The 13,274-nt window shown below is 47.0% G+C and overlaps 1 protein-coding gene and 1 long non-coding RNA gene across 5 annotated transcripts in view; one reads left to right on the top strand and one right to left on the bottom strand.

Moving 5' to 3' along the window:
- Positions 1–13,274, top strand: part of LOC103346435 (neuroblastoma breakpoint family member 4) — a 1,612,367-nt gene that overhangs the window by 155,585 nt on the left and 1,443,508 nt on the right. Inside the window, exons 9-11 of the long non-coding RNA XR_011380966.1 lie at positions 797–1,400; positions 1,876–1,968; positions 11,979–12,042. This is a non-coding gene — a long non-coding RNA (neuroblastoma breakpoint family member 4). The remainder of the gene's footprint in view (positions 1–796; positions 1,401–1,875; positions 1,969–11,978; positions 12,043–13,274) is intronic.
- Positions 1–13,274, bottom strand: part of LOC103345879 (protein sidekick-1) — a 694,014-nt gene that overhangs the window by 556,454 nt on the left and 124,286 nt on the right. The gene's annotated exons all lie outside the window — the stretch shown is intronic.

The following is a 13,274-nucleotide window of genomic DNA, read 5'->3' as shown; positions in this document are numbered from 1 at the left end:
ATAGGCATGTTTTCCTTTTTGAAAAAATTGCCTTTTTAAAGATATTTTTATTTATTTGTAATTAGGATTTACAGAGAGAGAGAGAGAGAGAGAGGCCTGCCATCTGCTGGTCCACTCCGCAGTTGGCTACAATGGACAGAGCTTATCGGATCCTGAGGCAGGAGCCAGGGGCTTGGGGCCAGGAGCCTTGCTGGGGTCTCCTGAAAGGATACAGAGGCACAAGGTCTTGGGCCATCTTCTACTGCCTTCCGTGACCACACAGCTGCATTGAAACTGGAGCAGCTGGTTTTCAAACTGGCACCCACATGGGATGTCGGCACTGTGGGTGGTGGCTTTTCCTGCTACCCCACAGTGCCGGCCCCTCCTGGAAGCCATTCCCTGTGGGATACAGCTGTCTTCTAGCACACCTGGGAAAGCAGTGGGAGACAGCCCAAGGACTTAGGTCCCTGAACCTAGAATGCAGCATTGGATAAAAAGTCCCTGGCTTCTGCTTTGGCCTGTCCCAGTCTTGGCCTTTATAGCCACGGTGTGGGGGGGTGAATCCCCAGAAGAGTACCTGGGTCATCGACCGCTGCCTCACTTGGTCACAGTCTGGAGCCGCCAGGCTATAATTGGCCCTGGGGTGTTGGACGCTGAATGTGTTGATGTGGCATCATGCAAATGCGTCCCCTGGTGCCATGGCAGCCGCCCATGTGGAGTGCACCTGCGTACAGTGCTGCAACCCAGAAGTGCACACACATGCACGGCACCTTCTTTTTTTATTTTAATTTTATTTATTTATTTATTTATTTGACAGGCAGATTGGACAGTGAGAGAGGGAGACAGAGAGAAGGGTCTTCCTTTTGCCGTTGGTTCACCCTCCAATGGCCGCAAGGGCCGGCGAGCTGCGGCTGGCGCACCACGCTGATCCGAAGGCAAGAGCTAGGTGCTTCTCCTGGTCTCCCATGGGGTGCAGGGCCCAAGCACTTGGGCCATCCTCCACTGCACTCCCTGGCCACAGCAGAGAGCTTGCCTGGAAGAGGGGCAACCGGGACAGAATCCAGCGCCTCGACCAGGACTAGAGGCGCCGCAGGCAGAGGATTAGCCTATTGAGCGGCGGCGCCGGCCGCACCGAACCTTCTGACCTGAGGTGCTCAGGTGGAAATCTGTGGTGCGGCGACTCCTCCCTGAGAGCCTGTTCAAGCAATGAGGAGCTATCCTTGACCCTGCCGGCAGAGCCTGAGTGAGACTCAGAACCCCAGGGTCAGGCCTGGATCCGGAGATGCTGGGGCCCAAGTCTGGTGTATCAGTTACCTTGGGCTTCTGGAAATCTAGGCTCGGTCCTCTTTTTCGGCTCCTTCTGGAAGACTACATCTCTTACTGAGTTCCTGTTCCAGAAGAACAGAAACGCTCTCTCTGCGGTGAGTTTGCTGTGTTGGCCTTTCTGACATGTTGTAGGTGGGGACTTGGGTGGAGAGAGCGGGAAAGGGGTGTGCATGTGAGGGTTTGAGGGGGATAGTAGAAGGAGAAAGGCAGTCAAGGGGGAGGCGGGAGGAGAGAGGAAGAGGGGAGCATGAAAAGGTGGCATGATTGTGGGGAGGCGTGAAACGAGGGGAAGAAACATGTGTAGGGGAAAGGAAAGGCATGGGGAGTGTGACAGGAGTCCCAGTGGGCAGGTGGTGGGGGTTGGGAGAGCAAGAACTTTTCCCACATCCCTGGTTCTGTTTGGGGGTTTTTCTGTCCCTGGCTGGAAGTAGCCTTGGCCATGTCCATGAGAACAGTCCTTGACTCATGGCCTCTCTTCTCTGGGTTGTTCAGAACTGTAACGTGTGTGTGCAGGGAAATGGGTACGGGTCACTAGAATTAATTTGCATGTAATCTGGTCAATTTTCACAGACTGCACACACTGAAGAGAAAGCAGAAGCGTAGAGAAACCCCAAGAATCCTGTGTGCTCTATTCCAGCCTGTCCAAGATTCTGATACCTCATAGTAAGTACTAGATATTTTTTTTCTTTTTAAAGATTGGTTTCCAAAGCAGAGTTATAGATAAGGCAGTGCAAGAGAGGTATTCAATGTGTGGGTTCCTACCCCAGGTGGCTCCAACGTCCCGGGGCTGGGCCAGGCCAAAGCAGAAGCCATGTACTTTATCCAGTACTCCAGTGTGGTTTTGGGGGCCCAAGTCCTTGCGCTGCTTCCTCTGCTTTCTTAGGCGTTTGAGCATACAGCTGGATCTCAAGTGGGAACAGCCTGGGTTGATGAGGGTTGGAGGGTGGGGTGGGCGGAGCTGTGGTATAGTGGATGAAGCAGCCGCCTGCATGTACCAGCATCCCACATGGGCATTGGTTCGAGTCCCAGCAGCTCCACTTCTGATCCAATTCTCTGCTGTGCCCTGGCAAAGCAGTAGAAGAGGGCCCAAGTCCTTGGGCCCGTGCACCTGTGTGGGAGTCCTGAAGGAACTGCTCCTGGCTCCTGGCTTCAAATCCGCTCAGCTCCGGCTGTTGCGTCTATCTGGGGAGTAACCCGTGGATGGAAGACCTTCTCTCTCTATTTCTCTCTCCCTCTGAATCTCTGTAATTCTGCTTTTGAAATGAATAAATAAAGCTTTTAAAAAAAGCATAGCAGGCAGGAATCCAGTTGGCATCTATATGAAATGACATTGTTCTAGGCAGTGTCGTAACCTGCCGTGCCACAAAGCAGGTCTTGTAAGTACTTTTCTGCCCATTGTTTCTTTTTAGCTGAGCAGAAACGGGGTATGTGAATTCAGTAACTCATATCTGTCTAATACATTTTCTGATACTTTATAATTATGTCTTACTCTAGTTATTATAAATTATAACTTCCTTAGTAATTATGGAAGCATTCCTGTTTTTCTTTTCCCTTTGTGTGGATTTTGGCATATTCTATGTTTCAAGACATTCACACAATTCATTTATCTTATATAATTTTTGTCACAGAGTTTTTCATACTATTCCTTTACAGTTATTTTTTCCATGCAGTCATGGTGGCACCGTTTCATTAACCAACTCAGTAACTTGAACCTTTTTTCTTGATTGGTCCTGAGAAGAAGTTCACAAATTTTGTGGATGTGTTCAAAGCACCAAATGTTAGTTTTGTCGACGTTTTTCTGCGATTGAGCTTTTTTTCAGTCCCATCGACTTGTATCTCTCCATGATTGATTTGATTTTCCTTACCTTGCTTTAAGTGTTTAAGTTGCTGTTCTTCCTCTGATCTCCTAGGGTGAAAGCACAGCTCATGGATCTTGGTTCTTCTTTTCTAAAATATGCATCCATTACTATAAATGGGCAGGATACAGTTTCCATTTAGTTTGAAGTATTTTTTTTATTTGAGATTTATAAAGTGTCATTTTGAGGTAGGTTGATTGTTCTCACAAGTATTTGGGATTTTCCAGCCTTTTTGTACTGATCTCTCAGTAGAGAGGTTGCATTGTGATCTGAGAGCTTACCTTGTGTGGCGCCTCTTCCTTAGGAGTTGGGGTCTACTGTACAGCCACAAACGTGGTCATAGTGGTCATAGTGGATGTGCCGTGTGGGTCTGAGAAGCGTGTCATGTTGCGTTGCTGAGAACGGTGCATCCGCTAAGGATCCGTTCAATGCTTGGTTGATTCAGGTGCTTTTCTGTTAAGCTACATCCTTACTGATTATCTGACTGCTGATCTGTTAACGAAAGAGATGTTTTGATGTCTGTGAGTGTAATAGTGCCTTTGTGTATTTCTCTTTGTAGTTTTAACAATGCTTGCTTATGTGTTTTGGCATGAGGTTTACTTTTGGACTCACTATCCTACTCCATTGAAACTTGTTTCTTCTGTTCTTTCACGAATACCAAAGCAAGGTCTTGGTTATTGTAGGTTTATTGAAAGTCTGGAGCCGGCGCCGCGGCTCACTAGGCTAATCCTCCGCCTTACGGCGCCGGCACACCGGGTTCTAGTTCTGGTCGGGGTGCCGGATTCTGTCCCGGTTGCCCCTCTTACAGGCCAGCTCTCTGCTGTGGCCTGGGAGTGCAGTGGAGGATGGCCCAAGTACTTGGGCCCTACACCCCATGGGAGACCAGGATGAGTACCTGGCTCCTGCCATCGGATCAGCGTGGTGTGCTGGCTGCAGCGCATCGGCCGTGGCGGCCATTGGACGGTGAACCAACGTCAAAGAAGACCTTTCTCTCTGTCTCTCTCTCTCTCTCTCACTGTCCACTCTGCCTGTCAAAAAAATAAAAAAAATTAATTAAAAAAATTTAAAAAAAAGAAAGTCTGGAAAGACAGTATCGTGATTTCACCCAGTTCCTTGTTTTTTCACGGTGGAGTTGATAGTCAGTTGTCTTGCATTTTCCTAACTACAGTCAGGTTTTTTTTTTTCTCCAAAAGCTCTTGCTGGATGTTTTTTTGTTTTGGTTTGTTTTTTTATTTAGATTGTGTTCAACCTATAGAACATTTTAGAAGAAATGGTATATTAATAATATTCAGTCTTCCAGTCCTATGCACAGTGTATTTATTTAGATCTTCTTTAGTTTCCTTTATCAGCATTTTAGTCTTCAGCCAACATATTGTGTATTTTATTGATAGGGTTTACGAGTTTTCATTTCAGTAGGCTATTTTAAATTTCAAATCAGTGTCTACCTGTTCGCTGATGGTAGTATATAATTAATTTTTATATCAGTATCTGCCTGTTCATTGATGGTGGTATACAATTGATTTTATAATAAATAATTGCTTTCAATAGACTTTTTATTTATTTGAAAGGCAGAAGCAGAGGGAAAGAGATAGAGACAGGGACAGAGACAGAGAGAGGTCTTCCATCTGCTGGTTCACCCCCAGATGGCTGCAGTGGCCTCAGCTGAGCCGATCAGAAACCAGGAACCAGGAGCTTATTCTGGGTTTCACAAGAGCATGCAGGGGCCCACGGACGTGGGCCATCTTCCACTGCTTTCCCAGGTCATAGCAGAGAACAAGATGAGAAGTGGAGCGTCCGGGACTTGAGCAGGTGCCCATGTTGGATGTCAGTGCTGTAGGTGGCGGCTTTATCTGGTAGGCCACAGCACCAGCCCTGCACTTGATATTTTGACATTGCCCTTCTACCCATCATGGTCATGCTGAAGTAATTTCTTGTGACTAGTAGCTGTTTAGAAAATGCTTTTGGAACTATGTGTAGATGATCAAGGCTTCGAGAAACCCAGAGTTTAACATCTGCCCTTCAGCTCTCTCATTTCATTGTGTTTTTCTTGCTTTAACAACACTCAGTGGGCTCCCTGCTGTGACATCAAGTAGGAGCCATGACCGCGGATGTCCTTAGCTTTTATGTCCTCCTTGGGGGGAAACCCTTCTCTACTGGCTTTCACCACATCAGTGTGATGCTTGCCATAGATTTTTATCTGTTTTGTTGGATCAGCGTTTGGCTAATTTCTGCACGTCTTTCATATTTTTCTTCTTTAGCCACCCACACATGAATTACATAGATGAGTTTTTCTAACACTGAACCCACTTCATTTGTGAGAGAAGCCCCATTTAGTCATGACACATTAAAGCATTCCTAGATTTCATTTGATTGTATTTCAAGGATTTGGAGAGTTCTCTGTTTATGAGGGACATTTGTGCATAGTTTTCCTGGTAATATATATGATTTTGGTATTAAAGTATCTCAGGTGGCATAAAACGAGTATTTCATCTTCTGTATTCTGGACGTGTACGGGTAGAAGCTATCAGTGAAGTGGTATTGGATAGGAGAGCTTATCATTTTCTTTGTTGGAGGATTTATAACTGGATTCAATGTCTTGAGTTAGGTACAGGTGCATACTTCAGAAAGTCACAGGAAGCTGAGGTGGAAAGTTTATTGTGGAGCAGAAGAAATGTGTGTCAAGAGGCCAGTAGAAATTTCCTCAGCAGGCTCTAATTTTTTATTTCATCTTCATTCCTAAGTGAGAGATTTGCAAAGTACTTTATTCTTGATTAACAGCTCTTTTTTTTAAGACGTGGCATATAATCTCACCACTTTTTCCTAGCCCGTATAGGGTGTCTGATGAGAAGTCAGATGTGATTCTAATTGGAGATCCTCTGAAAAAGGTCTGGTGTTTCTCTTGTGTGATTTTAGAGTCTTGTCTTCGTGTTGGAGTGTGAAGAATTTGACTGCAGTGGGTCATGGTGAAGATCTTTCTGGTCATGTGTATTAGGACTTCCATGTGCTTCCTGTGCTCAAACGTCCCTTTCTTCAAATTAAGGAAGTTGTCTGTAATTACTTCTGTAAAAGGGCCTTCTTGTCGACTGTCTACGTCTTCGCCTACATGTTCTGATAATATCCCTTAGCTGAAGCCTAACAATAAAAATATTCTTAGTGGGTGACATGCTAGGGAATGAGTGACAAGGCCTATTCAGAGCAGCTGTCACTCCCGCTGCAGTCCCTCAGCTGCAGCTCCCAAGAACTTGGCAAGGCCAGAGGATATGGCTGCCCATGCAGTGACAGGTGCAAAGTGTCCTCCCTGTTGCCACTACCACCATGTGTCTGGCCACAGTTGAACCATGGCCCCAAGGCTCAGAATGGCATCAGGAGAGGAGTGATGCCTATCGAATTCCTATTAGCTGCAAACCAGTGCAGTCCCTGCGTGCTGTTCCACACCAGGAAGAGCAGGGATCCTGCTGTGGCAGGGGCGAGAGGCTCTGGGGTGCATCCTTGCTTGGCCTAGGAGAGGAGACGACTTGTTAGGACAGCCATGTCACCGGCATCTGGTGGCTGTGCCAGGGCGAGGTCTTGAATTGGTTCCCTCTGAGCAGTGGCTCGCACTGTCATTGTACTGCTAACACCCTCTGTGGTTCAGACTTGCAGCCTGCCTTTGGCAGGATTCGTGGCTTGTGCGGCGGTCTTCATGTCTTCAGCTGCCCTGAGCATGAGCCCCCTTGGGATCTATAGCTACTCTGGTGGGGTCTGGGTGTGGTATGGTTGACTCTAGGGGGACAGGCTTAACAGAGAGGATCTGCAGCTTGAGATGTGAAGGGCAGGATTTAGGGAAAGGATACTCTTCTCTGACTGAGTGTCCACCAGGACAGACATGCCAGAGTATTGGCTCATGTCTTTGCTTGGGATTTCTTCCAGCCATGCAGCTTGACCTGTGTTAAGGCAGTGGGCAAGGGGAGGGTCTGGAAGGAGACAGTGGCCTTGAACATGGGTGGTTTCCTTGCTGAGATACTTACTGGTGAGGGAAGTGCAGCTGTTCTTTCTTTTTCACCACAGGGCCACACTGACTCATGAAAGCAAGGAGCCAGAGGCTGTTATTCATTCATTCCCACCATACCCTCCCGTGTTCCTCTGTGCGCATTGCACATGTGTTCCCAAAGTGCTCATGCTGCAAGGCTCTGCCTGGATGCAGAGGCCCCCCACGTGGAGCCAAGAAGTCCTTGTCGTTTGTTGTCTTTGTCACGGTCACCTGATGGCATTGCTGGCTATACTGAGTGGCTCCAGATGTCCTACAATTTTCCCAGCCTGCCTCGCTGGGCTGTTTCATGGTGAGCAGGAGGGGATGCAGAGGGCACAGCCCCATGGGTCAGCTCCCTGCACAGTAGGGCCACACAGGTCACGTGGGGTGTGGGTGGCCTGGCCAGGGAGGAATCTGCATACCTTCATGCACTCCTGTGCCCCTCGGTACAGCATGTAAGGGTACAGCTGAGGTGATGGCCCCTTGCTAATGGGTTCAGGAGGCACCCAGGATTAACGCTGAGCCTTCTGGTCAAGTGATGGCAACCCTAAACTCTGCAGTCAGGTGTTTTGGGAGGGCAAGCTTCTGTCCGTATGTGTGTATTTGTGTACTCACGTGTGCCTATATATAAAAAACTGCTTACTTACTTACTCACTCACATACGTAAGTGTCTTTTGCAGGGCTGGACAAGTGGCAACAAATTATTTCAATTTCTGTTTACTATGAAAGGTCTTTATTTCACCTTCATTCACAAATGAGTGCTTTGCAGGATATAATATTCTGGGCTGGCAGTTTTTCTCTCTTAGTGCCTGGGCTCAATCTTGCCATTCCCTCCTAACCTGTAGGGTTTCTGATGAGAAGTCTGCTCTTAGTCTAATTGGAGATCCTCTGAGAGTAATCTCAGAGTTTCTCTCTTGCACATTTTAGAATCTTTTCTTTGTTTCACTATGGTGACCTTAATTACAATGTTTCGTGGTGAGGATCTCTTTTGGTCATGTTTATTGGGGGTTCTATGAGCTTCCTGTACTAGGATGTCTCTGTCCTTCTCCAAACCTGGAAAGTTCTCTGCTAGTATCGCACTAAAAAGGCCTTCTAATCATTTCTCTCTCTGCATGCCTTCAGGAACTCCTAGAACCCGAATGTTGGATTTTTAAATAGTATCCTGTAGTAGATTCCCGACAATATTTTTTAGATTTCTAATTTCCTGTTCTTTTCTTTGGTTTGACTGTATATTTTCCTGTGCTCTGTCTTCTAAGTCCGATATTCTCCCTTCTGCTTCACTGATTCTGTTTTTAAGGCTCTCTAATGTGCTTGTCATTTGATCTGTTGAGTTCTTCATTTCATTTAGATTTCTCTTCACTATCACACTTTCCTGTTCTACTAGTTTCTTCATTTCATTTTGATTCCTCCTTAAGATTATATTTTCTTTTTATTTTATTTTCTTTTATTATTTTTTTTTTTGACAGGCAGAGTGGACAGTGAGAGAGAGAGCCAGAGAGAAAGGTCTTCCTTTTGCCATTGGTTCACCCTCCAATGGCCACCGTGGCTGGCGCGCTGCAGCCGGCGCACCGTGCTGGTCCGAAGCCAGGAGCCAGGTGCCTCTCCTGGTCTCCCTTGTGGGTGCAGGGCCCAAGGACCTGGGCCATCCTCCACTGCACTCCCGGGCCACAGCAGAGAGCTGGCCTGGAAGAGGGGCAACCGGGACAGAATCCGGCGCTCTGACTGGGACTAGAATCCAGTGTGCTGGCACCACAGGCGGAGGATTAGCCTATGGAGCCATGGCGCCGGCCATAAGATTTCATTTTCACGAGAGAGATTTTCTATCCTGGCCAGTAAGGATTTCTGTAGTTCAAGAATTTGTTTTTGAGAACTTCTAAATGTTCCTATACATTTTTTGAAATCCATATCTTGTATTTCTTCTATCTCATCATCTTCATTATCTTGAATTGGGGTGTCTTGTTCATTTGGCATCATAATATCTTCCTTGTTCTTGTTTCCTCGGTTTCTACATTTGTTGCTTGGCATTGTGGAGATATTCTTTGGTTTCTTCTTTTTTTTTTCCTTCACTGTGGTGGTTTTTCTCATTATTCTGTGACTCTAGACTAAGTGGACTGTCTGTTTTTGATGGATCCTAGAGGCTTGTGAGGGGTGTGGCCAGAGAGCTGTGTTAGGTTCTTCAGGGTTAAAGGTGTGCCAAAGGTGACACACCCAGGTTAGGTGTGGTAAATATTCTCTCTGTCTCACTCTCTTTTTATTCAGAAGGGAAATAATTCTGCACAGCCGAGCAGAATTGAAGGTAGTCAGTGTCTGAGCTCTGTCCCCTGTGAGTATAATATGCATCTTCTCTGTCCCAAGGACCACACTAAGGATCTGTGCAGTCCTCAGCATAAGCTCAAATTCTCCTGCAGTCTCCCACCGGGTTGCCAAGTTTACCAAGTTTGTGTACTCTCCCGAGAGTACTCACATCTTGGGTACTCAGTGAGTTCTCTCACACAATTTCAGTTTTTTTTTTCACAGTCTCAGTTTCTTAGCTCCACACATTCACTCGGTCCTAACCTCCTGTTACTTCTGCCCACCAGAGTCAGGTTTTTCTGCTTGGCTGATGGCGGGTGCAGCTTTTATGTATGTCCACAATGGTGCCTGTTCTTTGTCTTGCCCACCTTTGTAAGGTGAGTGGAAAGAGAGAATCATGTCTGTACTGGTCCTATTTATTTATTTATTTATTTTTTCTCTCCTCTAGTTAGGCTGGTGAACTTCCCCCATGGGGCTTTAAGCCTCGTTCCCTCTAGGCTCTTCCTGCCGTTTTCCTGCCAGTGTCTCGGGCTACTGCGGTTTCACCTCACCTCCATTTCCAGCGCTGTTGAGTAGCCTTGGCAACTGGGGTTCCGAGCCGTGGACACCCGTGCCCTCCACATAGGTCCACCGTGTACCCCTAGTTCTGGAAGAGTTTCCTCTGCAGTTTTTTCCATAACTCTTCCCTGAAACTACAGTATCTCCACTTTTATTAAACTGTCTTTTCCTGGACTATCAGTGTGTTCCCTCCCTATTCCACCATCTTAGAAGATTCCTCGGAATACATTTTTAAGAATACAGTATGTAACTGTTTTTTGTACATGACAAAGTCCTTAATTTTAGAAATTCACAACTGTCTAAATAGCCAAAGAATCCCACAATCTGGTATAGATATGAAACATTTTCTTCTATTATAAAAAAATTAAAATTAACCCATATTCTAACATTGAGAAATGAGATAAAAAGTACAAACATTATAAAGTGCATGTAGAAAATACCAAGTGACCTCAGATGCTACCTTTCTGTATTCTATCTTGCTTTGTGGAAGATATGATTTTTCCCATTTCAAACATGATCCATACGTTAAATGCAGGGCTAGACTGTGGATGGCGGAGACTGGGAAGCAGACCTGTGTTCAGTGGAGAACTTTGTAGATCACAGGTGTTTCAAGTCCTTGTGCGAGTGTCTTAATAAATAAATTACAAAGATTGCCTCATGCGAAAGACAGAGATAACACCACACAGAATGTTTGTAAGGAAGAAGAGAACGAATGAGTACTGGAATCTTTTCTAAGACAGATTTAAACTCTTTTTCAAATTCTGTGTTAATAGGGTATGTAATGCATATAATATCAAATTCTACATAAACTCTAGTAGTTGGTCTTGATGTAGTATTTTAGTTACAGCTATGTCTTCCTTCTTTAATTTTTTTTACTGTTTTTAAAGATCCTATTTATTTATTTGACATTGAGAGTTACACGCAGAGAGGATGAGAGGCAGAGAGAGAGAGAAAGAGGGAGATAGAGGGGGAGAGAATGAGGGGGAGGTCTTCCATGTTCTGGTCCACTACCCAGTTGGCTGCAAAGGGTGGAGCTGAGTGGATCTGAAGCCAGGAGCCAGGAGCCTCACCGGGGTCTCCTCTTGTGTGCAGAGGCACAAGGACTTGGGGCATCTTCTACTGCCTTCCCAGTCCACAGCAGAGAGCTGTGTCGGAACTGCAGCAGCCGGAATATGAACCAGCACCCATATGGGATGCAGGCACTGGGGGTGGTGGCTTTACCCACACCTCAAAGTGCCGATCCTCCCGGAAGCCATTCCCCTGGGATCCAGCTGTCTGCTAACACGCCTGGGAAAACAGAGGGAGACAGCCCAAGGACTTAGGCCCCTGAACACAGAATGGAGCACCGGATAAAGTCCCTGGCTTCTGCTTCTGCCTGTTGCAGTCCTGGCCTTTGCAGCCACCTGGGGTGTGAACCCCCAGATGGACGATTACTCAGAGCAAGAGTGTGTGCTGGCAATGCTGCTTGTATTGCTGCTCTCTCCCAAGAGGTGGCAAGGGCCAACACTGGGCCAGACAGAAGCCAGGAGGCAGGAGCTCCATTCAGGACTTCCACAAGGCACGGATACAGGGTCCAGGGTACCTGGGCCATCAGTGGCTGCCTCCCTGGGACACAACCTGGAACAGGAGAGGCAAACTGGAAGTGGCCCTGCATGCAGCAGTGCAGAGAAGTGTCCTGTGGAATCATTAAAATAGCCCATGGGGACTGCACTTTCACCCTGCCCTGTGACCCGGAAGTGCACCCGCTTGTGCGGCCCTGAATGCTCCACAGTGCTCAAGTGGGAGTCAGTGCCGCGTCCACTCCTGCCCAAGAGCCTGCACAAGTTGTGAGGAGCCATCCCCGATGCTGCTGGCTGAGCCTGAGGGAAACCCAGCAGCTCCAGCGTCAGGCTGGGATCAGGAGAGGCTGTGGGTTCTAGACAGTCATGCCATTTCCCAGACTCATTTTTCTTCTTCAGACCCTTCTGGAAGCAATGGCCTTTGCGGGCCTCTGTCCCGCCAGCAGACCAAGCCTGCTTGAAGGTGAGTGATGCATGGCTTTTGCAGTTTTATGCTGGGAGTCTTGGGTGCTGGCGTGCCCGTTGCTCTTGGGTCCCGAAGGCGTGGGTGGAGTCGGGGTCATGCTATGCGGACGGTATGGAACTTTCCCCAGTTTGGGAGCAGCTGTGCAAGAGCAGAGGTGGCTCGGTCTCCTCCCAGAATGGCCCCACGTTCCCGTCTGTTTGCTTTTTGATGGCCCAGCCGCCCTGCTCTAGACTTCTGAGCGTGTTCTGAGGAGGAATGAGAGCGAAAATGCTTGTCTGTGTCCTGGTCTAGGAGGACAGTTTCAGGTTACTCTCATTAGGTGAGATGTTAGTGCTCTGTGGGTTTTTCATGAAAGAGCATTGTCAGGCCGAGGTGTACCTTCCATTCCTAATTTGATGTTTTTTTTTTTTTTAATATTGCAAAAGTAATGGAAGTTTTTGTGAAATAGTTTTTCTGAGTCTATAGGGATAATGTGTGGTCTTTTCTCTTGTTGATTCTGTTCTGGGATATATTGATTTTGTATGGTAGCCATCCTTGAATTCCTGGAGTAACTGTCAGTTGCACACCGTGAGCTAAGCTTTGCTTCTTTTTCTGGACCACATTTGGTAATTTGTTCAGGACTGTGACAGATTCATGATAGATATTTATATGCTACATTTTTTATGATGTGTTTGTTTTCGATGTTGGGATAATTCTGTTCTGATGGAATAAAATGGGATGTTTTCCCTCTTAATTTCCTTTTTGGAAGGATTTGCGAATCACGGATTTTAATTACCCTTTAAATGGGAGTTCTCACTGGTGAAGCCTTGTGGTCCTGGAATTTTCTTCATTTTTTGTGTTTGTTTTTTGGTTTCCCTGCCAATACAGTCTCATTTCATGTTAAAAGTATATTCAGGCCGGTGCCACAGCTCAATACACTAATCCTCCACCTTGCGATGCCAGCACACTGGGTTCTAGTCCCAGTCAGGGCACCGGATTCTGTCCCAGTTGCCCCTCTTCCAGGCCAGCTCTCTGCTGTGGCCCGGGAGTACAGTGAAGGATGGCCCAAGTGCTTGGACCCTGCACCCCATGGGAGACCAGGAGAAGCACCTGGCTCCTGCCTTCGGATCAGCATGGTGTGCTGGCTGCAGCGCACCAGCTGCAGTGGCCATTGGAGGGTGAACCAGTGGCAAAAGGAAGACCTTTCTCTCTGTCTCTCTCTCTCTCACTGTCCACTCTGCCTGTCAAAA

The sequence above is a fragment of the Oryctolagus cuniculus genome, chromosome 12 (assembly GCF_964237555.1).
Source record: "Oryctolagus cuniculus chromosome 12, mOryCun1.1, whole genome shotgun sequence".
Lineage (NCBI taxonomy): Eukaryota > Metazoa > Chordata > Mammalia > Lagomorpha > Leporidae > Oryctolagus > Oryctolagus cuniculus.
The sequence above is the reverse complement of the archived record's forward strand: the minus strand, read 5'-3'. Positions and strand labels throughout refer to the sequence as shown.